At 62.5% G+C, this 14,784-nt stretch overlaps 4 non-coding genes across 4 annotated transcripts; all 4 read right to left on the bottom strand.

The window, feature by feature from the left end:
- Positions 1 to 1,547: 1,547 nt before the first annotated feature.
- Positions 1,548 to 1,666, bottom strand: LOC142875902 (5S ribosomal RNA). Its single transcript, XR_012923155.1, has one exon. It is a non-coding gene; the product is annotated as a 5S ribosomal RNA (ribosomal RNA).
- A 3,735-nt stretch (positions 1,667 to 5,401) lies between these two features.
- Positions 5,402 to 5,520, bottom strand: LOC142875890 (5S ribosomal RNA). The gene has a single exon (XR_012923154.1). It is a non-coding gene; the product is annotated as a 5S ribosomal RNA (ribosomal RNA).
- Positions 5,521 to 9,254: 3,734 nt separating this feature from the next.
- On the bottom strand, positions 9,255 to 9,373 carry LOC142875879 (5S ribosomal RNA). The gene has a single exon (XR_012923153.1). It is a non-coding gene; the product is annotated as a 5S ribosomal RNA (ribosomal RNA).
- A 3,734-nt stretch (positions 9,374 to 13,107) lies between these two features.
- Positions 13,108 to 13,226, bottom strand: LOC142875868 (5S ribosomal RNA). Its single transcript, XR_012923148.1, has one exon. It is a non-coding gene; the product is annotated as a 5S ribosomal RNA (ribosomal RNA).
- Positions 13,227 to 14,784: the final 1,558 nt, after the last annotated feature.

Raw genomic sequence — 14,784 nt, 5'->3', positions numbered from 1 at the left:
AGGGGCCGAGGACGGTGAGAGGCCGGGCGGGGAGGAGCCGGTCAGGCGGGGGCCCAGGACAGTGACGGGCCTGGCCGGGGAGGAGTGCGTCAGGCAGGGGCAGTGGAGACGGGCTGGGTAAGGGTTAGGGTGACAGTTAGGGCACAATTCACAATCGCAAAGACGTGGAAGCGACCCGAGTGCCCATCCATCCAGGAGTGCATGAATAAAATGTGGCGCGTGGACACCACGGAGTGCCATTCGGCTGTGAGGAGCAGCGGTGAGAGGGCGCCTCTCGTGTTCTCCTGGCCAGAGCTGGAACCCGTTCCAGTAGGCCAGGTATCCCAAGAATGGACACACGAGCACCACGTGAGCGCGCTCACCAGCAAATTGGTACGAACGGATGGACGCCTAAGTGGACAGAGAGGAATCACCTTCATCGGGTGGGTGTCGGGCGTGTGGGGGGAGGGGAGGGGCATACACATCCATTAGGCATGGGGTGGGTGCGCACCGACTGGGGGATGGGCGCACTTGAAGCTCTGACCCGAGGGGGGAGGCTTGGAGAGGGCAAGGCACCCGACCTTAACATTGGTACCCCCACAATACGCTGGAACAACATGAGAGGTATATGAATAAGAACACAGGGGGGGGCGGGCGCGGTGGCTCACGCCTGTAATCCTAGCTCTCTGGGAGGCCGAGGCGGGCGGATTGCTCCAGGTCAGGAGTTCGAAACCAGCCTGAGCAAGAGCGAGACCCCGTCTCTACTAAAAATAGAAAGAAATTAATTGGCCAACTAATATATATAGAAAAACACAGCCGGGCGTGGTGGTGCATGCCTGTAGTCCCAACTACTCGGGAGGCTGAGGCAGCAGGATTGCTTGAGCCCGGAGATTGAGGTTGCTGTGAGCTAGGCTGACGCCATGGCACTCACTCTAGCCTGGGCAGCAAAACGAGACTCTGTCTCAAAAAAAAAAAAAAAAAAAGAACACAGGGGGGAGGGGGGCACGGGCAACACATGTCACCTGAATACTTGTACTCCCATCATCTGCTTGAAGAGAGAGAGAAAAGAAAATGCAATCATAGAGGTAAGAGACACTTTTTAAAAATAATGAATCCGAAGAGAAAAGTAAAAGGAGGCCTGTGGAGCAGGTCTGGGTGTGACTCCGGATCCCCCAACATCAGGTGCCACCACCAAAGATTCCTGCGTGTAGCCCATAGAACCCCAAAAGCAACGGGACGAGTTCTGGTCACATACTCCCTCCAAATGACATCCTGGCCTTCTTCTGGAACTCCCTCCCCTCTCAGACTCTCAAGGTTTCCTCCAGCGTGTCGGTTCCCACAGAGCAGACCTTTGGTCTGAGACCTGACAGTCCAGATGCCACGCATGCTGCCGCGTGGCGGCGGTGTCGCGGCTTGGGACAAGAGGAGGCCCCACGGTGCGGGCTGGGGCGCCAGGCACCGCGGGCGGGCGCTGAGGGTGGGGGTGACCCCCACCCCGGGCCGCCGCCGCGCTCCCAGAAAGGGGACACAACAAGAGGCAAAAAAAAAAAAAAAAAAAAAAAAGCAGCAGCCTGTGGCACCCGGTATTCCCAGGCGGTCTCCCATCCAAGTACTAACCAGGCCCGACCCTGCTTAGCTTCCGAGACCAGACGAGATCGGGGGCGTTCAGGGTGGTGTGGCCCTAGACGGCGGCGGAGGGCGCCCCTGCCCCGCTCAAGAAGCCGAGCCTCTCTGGGCTTCCCCGCCGCCGCCTCCCGCCCCAGGCCCCGCGCCGGGCCGGGCCGGTTGAGTTCTCCGGCCGGGTCCCGCGGGCTCCCAGGGACGGGGTGATGGGCGGGGCGGGGCGGGGGGCTGTCTCTGTATACACACACACACACACTCACACTCACTCACACTCACACAAGATGCGCCTCCACGGCTGGACTCGCCAAGGTGGAGCCCTCCCAGCCCCCCTCGTCTCCTCGCCCGGCCTCCTTCACCTACCCGCTGCCCACCCCCAGCGCGTCGCTGCCTGCCGCTGACTGCGCACGCGCGGGACGCTCGCCCTTTGACCCCAGCCAGGGGCCGCCCTCCCCCACAACCCCTTTCAGCTGCGCCCCCCCCCCTCGCCCTGTGGGTGGGCTGCCGCCTATTCCCCCGGGCCAGGGCTGGGGCACAGCCAGTGTATGGGGCGTCTCTCTCTGGGGATGTGTCCCATGGGTGGGGTGGGGTGGCGTGGTTTGGGGGGCGCTGAAGAAATCAGTCCCCTCCATCTCCTACCTCTGGAAAACGCCCAAGCCCGTGGAGAACTGCCGGCACCGCTTCGTGGGGGCCGGGACCCTCCTCCGTGTCCTCCTGTGGCCCAGTCCAAGGGGCCTGGGCCTGGCCGGGGCTGCATTGGACCCCGACCACCCTGGCGTGTGGACTCGCTAAAAATCGGCCATTAGATATTGGATTCCAGCTTCCTGGAGGTCATTTCACTAATGAGTGCACCGGAAAGAGTTTCCTAATCCATCTGTGAGGGTGGCAACTGAAAGAGAATTTGAAAGCTGACAGAATAGGCGAGGGAAGGCATAGGAGATTTCCACACCCAGCAAGGAAGACTTTCCCGAAATGGAAGAAAGAAACGAGCAAACAGAGACACCGGTAGCCCGCCCGGAAAAGAGTCTGCCCCTTAGAGAAAGCACCCTGACCAGGTTCACCCGTGGGTGGGTGGCGAGCTAGCGGCGTTCAGAAGAGCGAGGCCCGCAGTCTGTGCGGAAGACACCTGCGCTCGGGTGTGTGTGGCGGCGCGATTCACAAGCAGCTCTAGACGTTAAACCAAGGAGAAGCCAGGGAGTTCCCAACGCCCCAGGTGTCCTCAGCCCACGACTGGCTGCTGTGGGAATGCGAAGCCCGGCTCCTTGTCTCAGAGCGGGGTTCCCAGGAGGATCAGGCTGAAGCTGGGACTCGGCCTCAAAGTGTCCCCTCGCATGGCCACCCCCTTCCCCTTCCTGCTCCTCTACTCCTGGTGCCCCTCCATCCAGGGGCCAGACCTTAAAGAGTCACCGCAAGAGAATCCTGGTCCCAAAGGAGCCTTCTGGGGGACCGGTGCTGAGAGAGGTTGTGGGCATGGCCCGCTGGGGCTCTGCCCGACCCAGGGCTGAGAGATGCCACCTCCCAGCTCTGGGTCCCTGCAGGAAGTGTTGGCAAGCACAGGGCCGGTCCTCCAAAGGCCCAGGTGCAGGGAGCCCAGGCCAAGCAGCCTGTGGAAGAGGCCACTTGCCGTGCCACCCCGGGAACAGGACTGCAGGCCCCGGCCCTTCCCACCTCCTCCTCCTCCTCCTCCTCCTCCTCCTCCCCCCCGCCCCCCCCCACAGGGCACAGGGCTCAGAGACTCTTGCTCAGACTCTTGCTACCCGAAGTGCAAAGGGCATCAGTTGCTCCTCCAACCCCCCCGCCCAGCAGACCACGTTGTCCAGCCAGCCCCCGGGCCTCCCTGGGGTGCCCAGCACAAAAGTGCAGACACCCACCGGACCCTCAATCTCAGTTTTCGGATGTTTTTGCCACTCTAAGGACCCGCAGGCCAGCTGGGCCTTCGGGCAGGACAGAGAGCCCCGGAATCCGACGTGGAGAGCTGCGTGTACGTCCCCATCAGGAGGCGGTCCCCACCTCCGCGGCTCTCCCCTTGCGGGGAGGGGCAGCCCAGCCGGCAGCCAGCCGCAGGGCCTCAGGGAAGACACCAGGCTGGGCCCCCGCGGCACAGCGGGGGCACGTCCCCCGCACTCACGCGACTTAGGGACGGCTGCTGGAGACTGCTGCGGCCACCCTGCTGCCGGGTTTCTGGAGGGCTTCCTGGAAGCAGCGTCCACACCAAGCCCTTGGAAGGCCCAGGCGACGGAGGAGCCGGTCAGGCAGGGGCCGAGGACGGTGAGAGGCCGGGCGGGGAGGAGCCGGTCAGGCGGGGGCCCAGGACAGTGACGGGCCTGGCCGGGGAGGAGTGCGTCAGGCAGGGGCAGTGGAGACGGGCTGGGTAAGGGTTAGGGTGACAGTTAGGGCACAATTCACAATCGCAAAGACGTGGAAGCGACCCGAGTGCCCATCCATCCAGGAGTGCATGAATAAAATGTGGCGCGTGGACACCACGGAGTGCCATTCGGCTGTGAGGAGCAGCGGTGAGAGGGCGCCTCTCGTGTTCTCCTGGCCAGAGCTGGAACCCGTTCCAGTAGGCCAGGTATCCCAAGAATGGACACACGAGCACCACGTGAGCGCGCTCACCAGCAAATTGGTACGAACGGATGGACGCCTAAGTGGACAGAGAGGAATCACCTTCATCGGGTGGGTGTCGGGCGTGTGGGGGGAGGGGAGGGGCATACACATCCATTAGGCATGGGGTGGGTGCGCACCGACTGGGGGATGGGCGCACTTGAAGCTCTGACCCGAGGGGGGAGGCTTGGAGAGGGCAAGGCACCCGACCTTAACATTGGTACCCCCACAATACGCTGGAACAACATGAGAGGTATATCAATAAGAACACAGGGGGGGGGCGGGCGCGGTGGCTCACGCCTGTAATCCTAGCTCTCTGGGAGGCCGAGGCGGGCGGATTGCTCCAGGTCAGGAGTTCGAAACCAGCCTGAGCAAGAGCGAGACCCCGTCTCTACTAAAAATAGAAAGAAATTAATTGGCCAACTAATATATATAGAAAAACACAGCCGGGCGTGGTGGTGCATGCCTGTAGTCCCAACTACTCGGGAGGCTGAGGCAGCAGGATTGCTTGAGCCCGGAGATTGAGGTTGCTGTGAGCTAGGCTGATGCCATGGCACTCACTCTAGCCTGGGCAGCAAAACGAGACTCTGTCTCAAAAAAAAAAAAAAAAAGAACACAGGGGGGAGGGGGGCACGGGCAACACATGTCACCTGAATACTTGTACTCCCATCATCTGCTTGAAGAGAGAGAGAAAAGAAAATGCAATCCTAGAGGTAAGAGACACTTTTTAAAAATAATGAATCCGAAGAGAAAAGTAAAAGGAGGCCTGTGGAGCAGGTCTGGGTGTGACTCCGGATCCCCCAACATCAGGTGCCACCACCAAAGATTCCTGCGTGTAGCCCATAGAACCCCAAAAGCAACGGGACGAGTTCTGGTCACATACTCCCTCCAAATGACATCCTGGCCTTCTTCTGGAACTCCCTCCCCTCTCAGACTCTCAAGGTTTCCTCCAGCGTGTCGGTTCCCACAGAGCAGACCTTTGGTCTGAGACCTGACAGTCCAGATGCCACGCATGCTGCCGCGTGGCGGCGGTGTCGCGGCTTGGGACAAGAGGAGGCCCCACGGTGCGGGCTGGGGCGCCAGGCACCGCGGGCGGGCGCTGAGGGTGGGGGTGACCCCCACCCCGGGCCGCCGCCGCGCTCCCAGAAAGGGGACACAACAAGAGGCAAAAAAAAAAAAAAAAAAAAAAAAAAGCAGCAGCCTGTGGCACCCGGTATTCCCAGGCGGTCTCCCATCCAAGTACTAACCAGGCCCGACCCTGCTTAGCTTCCGAGACCAGACGAGATCGGGGGCGTTCAGGGTGGTGTGGCCCTAGACGGCGGCGGAGGGCGCCCCTGCCCCGCTCAAGAAGCCGAGCCTCTCTGGGCTTCCCCGCCGCCGCCTCCCGCCCCAGGCCCCGCGCCGGGCCGGGCCGGTTGAGTTCTCCGGCCGGGTCCCGCGGGCTCCCAGGGACGGGGTGATGGGCGGGGCGGGGCGGGGGGCTGTCTCTGTATACACACACACACACACTCACACTCACTCACACTCACACAAGATGCGCCTCCACGGCTGGACTCGCCAAGGTGGAGCCCTCCCAGCCCCCCTCGTCTCCTCGCCCGGCCTCCTTCACCTACCCGCTGCCCACCCCCAGCGCGTCGCTGCCTGCCGCTGACTGCGCACGCGCGGGACGCTCGCCCTTTGACCCCAGCCAGGGGCCGCCCTCCCCCACAACCCCTTTCAGCTGCGCCCCCCCCCCTCGCCCTGTGGGTGGGCTGCCGCCTATTCCCCCGGGCCAGGGCTGGGGCACAGCCAGTGTATGGGGCGTCTCTCTCTGGGGATGTGTCCCATGGGTGGGGTGGGGTGGCGTGGTTTGGGGGGCGCTGAAGAAATCAGTCCCCTCCATCTCCTACCTCTGGAAAACGCCCAAGCCCGTGGAGAACTGCCGGCACCGCTTCGTGGGGGCCGGGACCCTCCTCCGTGTCCTCCTGTGGCCCAGTCCAAGGGGCCTGGGCCTGGCCGGGGCTGCATTGGACCCCGACCACCCTGGCGTGTGGACTCGCTAAAAATCGGCCATTAGATATTGGATTCCAGCTTCCTGGAGGTCATTTCACTAATGAGTGCACCGGAAAGAGTTTCCTAATCCATCTGTGAGGGTGGCAACTGAAAGAGAATTTGAAAGCTGACAGAATAGGCGAGGGAAGGCATAGGAGATTTCCACACCCAGCAAGGAAGACTTTCCCGAAATGGAAGAAAGAAACGAGCAAACAGAGACACCGGTAGCCCGCCCGGAAAAGAGTCTGCCCCTTAGAGAAAGCACCCTGACCAGGTTCACCCGTGGGTGGGTGGCGAGCTAGCGGCGTTCAGAAGAGCGAGGCCCGCAGTCTGTGCGGAAGACACCTGCGCTCGGGTGTGTGTGGCGGCGCGATTCACAAGCAGCTCTAGACGTTAAACCAAGGAGAAGCCAGGGAGTTCCCAACGCCCCAGGTGTCCTCAGCCCACGACTGGCTGCTGTGGGAATGCGAAGCCCGGCTCCTTGTCTCAGAGCGGGGTTCCCAGGAGGATCAGGCTGAAGCTGGGACTCGGCCTCAAAGTGTCCCCTCGCATGGCCACCCCCTTCCCCTTCCTGCTCCTCTACTCCTGGTGCCCCTCCATCCAGGGGCCAGACCTTAAAGAGTCACCGCAAGAGAATCCTGGTCCCAAAGGAGCCTTCTGGGGGACCGGTGCTGAGAGAGGTTGTGGGCATGGCCCGCTGGGGCTCTGCCCGACCCAGGGCTGAGAGATGCCACCTCCCAGCTCTGGGTCCCTGCAGGAAGTGTTGGCAAGCACAGGGCCGGTCCTCCAAAGGCCCAGGTGCAGGGAGCCCAGGCCAAGCAGCCTGTGGAAGAGGCCACTTGCCGTGCCACCCCGGGAACAGGACTGCAGGCCCCGGCCCTTCCCACCTCCTCCTCCTCCTCCTCCTCCTCCTCCTCCCCCCCGCCCCCCCCCACAGGGCACAGGGCTCAGAGACTCTTGCTCAGACTCTTGCTACCCGAAGTGCAAAGGGCATCAGTTGCTCCTCCAACCCCCCCGCCCAGCAGACCACGTTGTCCAGCCAGCCCCCGGGCCTCCCTGGGGTGCCCAGCACAAAAGTGCAGACACCCACCGGACCCTCAATCTCAGTTTTCGGATGTTTTTGCCACTCTAAGGACCCGCAGGCCAGCTGGGCCTTCGGGCAGGACAGAGAGCCCCGGAATCCGACGTGGAGAGCTGCGTGTACGTCCCCATCAGGAGGCGGTCCCCACCTCCGCGGCTCTCCCCTTGCGGGGAGGGGCAGCCCAGCCGGCAGCCAGCCGCAGGGCCTCAGGGAAGACACCAGGCTGGGCCCCCGCGGCACAGCGGGGGCACGTCCCCCGCACTCACGCGACTTAGGGACGGCTGCTGGAGACTGCTGCGGCCACCCTGCTGCCGGGTTTCTGGAGGGCTTCCTGGAAGCAGCGTCCACACCAAGCCCTTGGAAGGCCCAGGCGACGGAGGAGCCGGTCAGGCAGGGGCCGAGGACGGTGAGAGGCCGGGCGGGGAGGAGCCGGTCAGGCGGGGGCCCAGGACAGTGACGGGCCTGGCCGGGGAGGAGTGCGTCAGGCAGGGGCAGTGGAGACGGGCTGGGTAAGGGTTAGGGTGACAGTTAGGGCACAATTCACAATCGCAAAGACGTGGAAGCGACCCGAGTGCCCATCCATCCAGGAGTGCATGAATAAAATGTGGCGCGTGGACACCACGGAGTGCCATTCGGCTGTGAGGAGCAGCGGTGAGAGGGCGCCTCTCGTGTTCTCCTGGCCAGAGCTGGAACCCGTTCCAGTAGGCCAGGTATCCCAAGAATGGACACACGAGCACCACGTGAGCGCGCTCACCAGCAAATTGGTACGAACGGATGGACGCCTAAGTGGACAGAGAGGAATCACCTTCATCGGGTGGGTGTCGGGCGTGTGGGGGGAGGGGAGGGGCATACACATCCATTAGGCATGGGGTGGGTGCGCACCGACTGGGGGATGGGCGCACTTGAAGCTCTGACCCGAGGGGGGAGGCTTGGAGAGGGCAAGGCACCCGACCTTAACATTGGTACCCCCACAATACGCTGGAACAACATGAGAGGTATATCAATAAGAACACAGGGGGGGGGCGGGCGCGGTGGCTCACGCCTGTAATCCTAGCTCTCTGGGAGGCCGAGGCGGGCGGATTGCTCCAGGTCAGGAGTTCGAAACCAGCCTGAGCAAGAGCGAGACCCCGTCTCTACTAAAAATAGAAAGAAATTAATTGGCCAACTAATATATATAGAAAAACACAGCCGGGCGTGGTGGTGCATGCCTGTAGTCCCAACTACTCGGGAGGCTGAGGCAGCAGGATTGCTTGAGCCCGGAGATTGAGGTTGCTGTGAGCTAGGCTGACGCCATGGCACTCACTCTAGCCTGGGCAGCAAAACGAGACTCTGTCTCAAAAAAAAAAAAAAAAAAGAACACAGGGGGGAGGGGGGCACGGGCAACACATGTCACCTGAATACTTGTACTCCCATCATCTGCTTGAAGAGAGAGAGAAAAGAAAATGCAATCCTAGAGGTAAGAGACACTTTTTAAAAATAATGAATCCGAAGAGAAAAGTAAAAGGAGGCCTGTGGAGCAGGTCTGGGTGTGACTCCGGATCCCCCAACATCAGGTGCCACCACCAAAGATTCCTGCGTGTAGCCCATAGAACCCCAAAAGCAACGGGACGAGTTCTGGTCACATACTCCCTCCAAATGACATCCTGGCCTTCTTCTGGAACTCCCTCCCCTCTCAGACTCTCAAGGTTTCCTCCAGCGTGTCGGTTCCCACAGAGCAGACCTTTGGTCTGAGACCTGACAGTCCAGATGCCACGCATGCTGCCGCGTGGCGGCGGTGTCGCGGCTTGGGACAAGAGGAGGCCCCACGGTGCGGGCTGGGGCGCCAGGCACCGCGGGCGGGCGCTGAGGGTGGGGGTGACCCCCACCCCGGGCCGCCGCCGCGCTCCCAGAAAGGGGACACAACAAGAGGCAAAAAAAAAAAAAAAAAAAAAAAAGCAGCAGCCTGTGGCACCCGGTATTCCCAGGCGGTCTCCCATCCAAGTACTAACCAGGCCCGACCCTGCTTAGCTTCCGAGACCAGACGAGATCGGGGGCGTTCAGGGTGGTGTGGCCCTAGACGGCGGCGGAGGGCGCCCCTGCCCCGCTCAAGAAGCCGAGCCTCTCTGGGCTTCCCCGCCGCCGCCTCCCGCCCCAGGCCCCGCGCCGGGCCGGGCCGGTTGAGTTCTCCGGCCGGGTCCCGCGGGCTCCCAGGGACGGGGTGATGGGCGGGGCGGGGCGGGGGGCTGTCTCTGTATACACACACACACACACTCACACTCACTCACACTCACACAAGATGCGCCTCCACGGCTGGACTCGCCAAGGTGGAGCCCTCCCAGCCCCCCTCGTCTCCTCGCCCGGCCTCCTTCACCTACCCGCTGCCCACCCCCAGCGCGTCGCTGCCTGCCGCTGACTGCGCACGCGCGGGACGCTCGCCCTTTGACCCCAGCCAGGGGCCGCCCTCCCCCACAACCCCTTTCAGCTGCGCCCCCCCCCCTCGCCCTGTGGGTGGGCTGCCGCCTATTCCCCCGGGCCAGGGCTGGGGCACAGCCAGTGTATGGGGCGTCTCTCTCTGGGGATGTGTCCCATGGGTGGGGTGGGGTGGCGTGGTTTGGGGGGCGCTGAAGAAATCAGTCCCCTCCATCTCCTACCTCTGGAAAACGCCCAAGCCCGTGGAGAACTGCCGGCACCGCTTCGTGGGGGCCGGGACCCTCCTCCGTGTCCTCCTGTGGCCCAGTCCAAGGGGCCTGGGCCTGGCCGGGGCTGCATTGGACCCCGACCACCCTGGCGTGTGGACTCGCTAAAAATCGGCCATTAGATATTGGATTCCAGCTTCCTGGAGGTCATTTCACTAATGAGTGCACCGGAAAGAGTTTCCTAATCCATCTGTGAGGGTGGCAACTGAAAGAGAATTTGAAAGCTGACAGAATAGGCGAGGGAAGGCATAGGAGATTTCCACACCCAGCAAGGAAGACTTTCCCGAAATGGAAGAAAGAAACGAGCAAACAGAGACACCGGTAGCCCGCCCGGAAAAGAGTCTGCCCCTTAGAGAAAGCACCCTGACCAGGTTCACCCGTGGGTGGGTGGCGAGCTAGCGGCGTTCAGAAGAGCGAGGCCCGCAGTCTGTGCGGAAGACACCTGCGCTCGGGTGTGTGTGGCGGCGCGATTCACAAGCAGCTCTAGACGTTAAACCAAGGAGAAGCCAGGGAGTTCCCAACGCCCCAGGTGTCCTCAGCCCACGACTGGCTGCTGTGGGAATGCGAAGCCCGGCTCCTTGTCTCAGAGCGGGGTTCCCAGGAGGATCAGGCTGAAGCTGGGACTCGGCCTCAAAGTGTCCCCTCGCATGGCCACCCCCTTCCCCTTCCTGCTCCTCTACTCCTGGTGCCCCTCCATCCAGGGGCCAGACCTTAAAGAGTCACCGCAAGAGAATCCTGGTCCCAAAGGAGCCTTCTGGGGGACCGGTGCTGAGAGAGGTTGTGGGCATGGCCCGCTGGGGCTCTGCCCGACCCAGGGCTGAGAGATGCCACCTCCCAGCTCTGGGTCCCTGCAGGAAGTGTTGGCAAGCACAGGGCCGGTCCTCCAAAGGCCCAGGTGCAGGGAGCCCAGGCCAAGCAGCCTGTGGAAGAGGCCACTTGCCGTGCCACCCCGGGAACAGGACTGCAGGCCCCGGCCCTTCCCACCTCCTCCTCCTCCTCCTCCTCCTCCTCCTCCCCCCCGCCCCCCCCCACAGGGCACAGGGCTCAGAGACTCTTGCTCAGACTCTTGCTACCCGAAGTGCAAAGGGCATCAGTTGCTCCTCCAACCCCCCCGCCCAGCAGACCACGTTGTCCAGCCAGCCCCCGGGCCTCCCTGGGGTGCCCAGCACAAAAGTGCAGACACCCACCGGACCCTCAATCTCAGTTTTCGGATGTTTTTGCCACTCTAAGGACCCGCAGGCCAGCTGGGCCTTCGGGCAGGACAGAGAGCCCCGGAATCCGACGTGGAGAGCTGCGTGTACGTCCCCATCAGGAGGCGGTCCCCACCTCCGCGGCTCTCCCCTTGCGGGGAGGGGCAGCCCAGCCGGCAGCCAGCCGCAGGGCCTCAGGGAAGACACCAGGCTGGGCCCCCGCGGCACAGCGGGGGCACGTCCCCCGCACTCACGCGACTTAGGGACGGCTGCTGGAGACTGCTGCGGCCACCCTGCTGCCGGGTTTCTGGAGGGCTTCCTGGAAGCAGCGTCCACACCAAGCCCTTGGAAGGCCCAGGCGACGGAGGAGCCGGTCAGGCAGGGGCCGAGGACGGTGAGAGGCCGGGCGGGGAGGAGCCGGTCAGGCGGGGGCCCAGGACAGTGACGGGCCTGGCCGGGGAGGAGTGCGTCAGGCAGGGGCAGTGGAGACGGGCTGGGTAAGGGTTAGGGTGACAGTTAGGGCACAATTCACAATCGCAAAGACGTGGAAGCGACCCGAGTGCCCATCCATCCAGGAGTGCATGAATAAAATGTGGCGCGTGGACACCACGGAGTGCCATTCGGCTGTGAGGAGCAGCGGTGAGAGGGCGCCTCTCGTGTTCTCCTGGCCAGAGCTGGAACCCGTTCCAGTAGGCCAGGTATCCCAAGAATGGACACACGAGCACCACGTGAGCGCGCTCACCAGCAAATTGGTACGAACGGATGGACGCCTAAGTGGACAGAGAGGAATCACCTTCATCGGGTGGGTGTCGGGCGTGTGGGGGGAGGGGAGGGGCATACACATCCATTAGGCATGGGGTGGGTGCGCACCGACTGGGGGATGGGCGCACTTGAAGCTCTGACCCGAGGGGGGAGGCTTGGAGAGGGCAAGGCACCCGACCTTAACATTGGTACCCCCACAATACGCTGGAACAACATGAGAGGTATATGAATAAGAACACAGGGGGGGGCGGGCGCGGTGGCTCACGCCTGTAATCCTAGCTCTCTGGGAGGCCGAGGCGGGCGGATTGCTCCAGGTCAGGAGTTCGAAACCAGCCTGAGCAAGAGCGAGACCCCGTCTCTACTAAAAATAGAAAGAAATTAATTGGCCAACTAATATATATAGAAAAACACAGCCGGGCGTGGTGGTGCATGCCTGTAGTCCCAACTACTCGGGAGGCTGAGGCAGCAGGATTGCTTGAGCCCGGAGATTGAGGTTGCTGTGAGCTAGGCTGACGCCATGGCACTCACTCTAGCCTGGGCAGCAAAACGAGACTCTGTCTCAAAAAAAAAAAAAAAAAAGAACACAGGGGGGAGGGGGGCACGGGCAACACATGTCACCTGAATACTTGTACTCCCATCATCTTGCTTGAAGAGAGAGAGAAAAGAAAATGCAATCCTAGAGGTAAGAGACACTTTTTAAAAATAATGAATCCGAAGAGAAAAGTAAAAGGAGGCCTGTGGAGCAGGTCTGGGTGTGACTCCGGATCCCCCAACATCAGGTGCCACCACCAAAGATTCCTGCGTGTAGCCCATAGAACCCCAAAAGCAACGGGACGAGTTCTGGTCACATACTCCCTCCAAATGACATCCTGGCCTTCTTCTGGAACTCCCTCCCCTCTCAGACTCTCAAGGTTTCCTCCAGCGTGTCGGTTCCCACAGAGCAGACCTTTGGTCTGAGACCTGACAGTCCAGATGCCACGCATGCTGCCGCGTGGCGGCGGTGTCGCGGCTTGGGACAAGAGGAGGCCCCACGGTGCGGGCTGGGGCGCCAGGCACCGCGGGCGGGCGCTGAGGGTGGGGGTGACCCCCACCCCGGGCCGCCGCCGCGCTCCCAGAAAGGGGACACAACAAGAGGCAAAAAAAAAAAAAAAAAAAAAAAAGCAGCAGCCTGTGGCACCCGGTATTCCCAGGCGGTCTCCCATCCAAGTACTAACCAGGCCCGACCCTGCTTAGCTTCCGAGACCAGACGAGATCGGGGGCGTTCAGGGTGGTGTGGCCCTAGACGGCGGCGGAGGGCGCCCCTGCCCCGCTCAAGAAGCCGAGCCTCTCTGGGCTTCCCCGCCGCCGCCTCCCGCCCCAGGCCCCGCGCCGGGCCGGGCCGGTTGAGTTCTCCGGCCGGGTCCCGCGGGCTCCCAGGGACGGGGTGATGGGCGGGGCGGGGCGGGGGGCTGTCTCTGTATACACACACACACACACTCACACTCACTCACACTCACACAAGATGCGCCTCCACGGCTGGACTCGCCAAGGTGGAGCCCTCCCAGCCCCCCTCGTCTCCTCGCCCGGCCTCCTTCACCTACCCGCTGCCCACCCCCAGCGCGTCGCTGCCTGCCGCTGACTGCGCACGCGCGGGACGCTCGCCCTTTGACCCCAGCCAGGGGCCGCCCTCCCCCACAACCCCTTTCAGCTGCGCCCCCCCCCCTCGCCCTGTGGGTGGGCTGCCGCCTATTCCCCCGGGCCAGGGCTGGGGCACAGCCAGTGTATGGGGCGTCTCTCTCTGGGGATGTGTCCCATGGGTGGGGTGGGGTGGCGTGGTTTGGGGGGCGCTGAAGAAATCAGTCCCCTCCATCTCCTACCTCTGGAAAACGCCCAAGCCCGTGGAGAACTGCCGGCACCGCTTCGTGGGGGCCGGGACCCTCCTCCGTGTCCTCCTGTGGCCCAGTCCAAGGGGCCTGGGCCTGGCCGGGGCTGCATTGGACCCCGACCACCCTGGCGTGTGGACTCGCTAAAAATCGGCCATTAGATATTGGATTCCAGCTTCCTGGAGGTCATTTCACTAATGAGTGCACCGGAAAGAGTTTCCTAATCCATCTGTGAGGGTGGCAACTGAAAGAGAATTTGAAAGCTGACAGAATAGGCGAGGGAAGGCATAGGAGATTTCCACACCCAGCAAGGAAGACTTTCCCGAAATGGAAGAAAGAAACGAGCAAACAGAGACACCGGTAGCCCGCCCGGAAAAGAGTCTGCCCCTTAGAGAAAGCACCCTGACCAGGTTCACCCGTGGGTGGGTGGCGAGCTAGCGGCGTTCAGAAGAGCGAGGCCCGCAGTCTGTGCGGAAGACACCTGCGCTCGGGTGTGTGTGGCGGCGCGATTCACAAGCAGCTCTAGACGTTAAACCAAGGAGAAGCCAGGGAGTTCCCAACGCCCCAGGTGTCCTCAGCCCACGACTGGCTGCTGTGGGAATGCGAAGCCCGGCTCCTTGTCTCAGAGCGGGGTTCCCAGGAGGATCAGGCTGAAGCTGGGACTCGGCCTCAAAGTGTCCCCTCGCATGGCCACCCCCTTCCCCTTCCTGCTCCTCTACTCCTGGTGCCCCTCCATCCAGGGGCCAGACCTTAAAGAGTCACCGCAAGAGAATCCTGGTCCCAAAGGAGCCTTCTGGGGGACCGGTGCTGAGAGAGGTTGTGGGCATGGCCCGCTGGGGCTCTGCCCGACCCAGGGCTGAGAGATGCCACCTCCCAGCTCTGGGTCCCTGCAGGAAGTGTTGGCAAGCACAGGGCCGGTCCTCCAAAGGCCCAGGTGCAGGGAGCCCAGGCCAAGCAGCCTGTGGAAGAGGCCACTTGCC

Source organism: Microcebus murinus, chromosome 14 (assembly GCF_040939455.1).
Source record: "Microcebus murinus isolate Inina chromosome 14, M.murinus_Inina_mat1.0, whole genome shotgun sequence".
Lineage (NCBI taxonomy): Eukaryota > Metazoa > Chordata > Mammalia > Primates > Cheirogaleidae > Microcebus > Microcebus murinus.
Note: the sequence above shows the minus strand (reverse complement) of the source record. Positions and strands in the feature narration are given on the sequence as shown.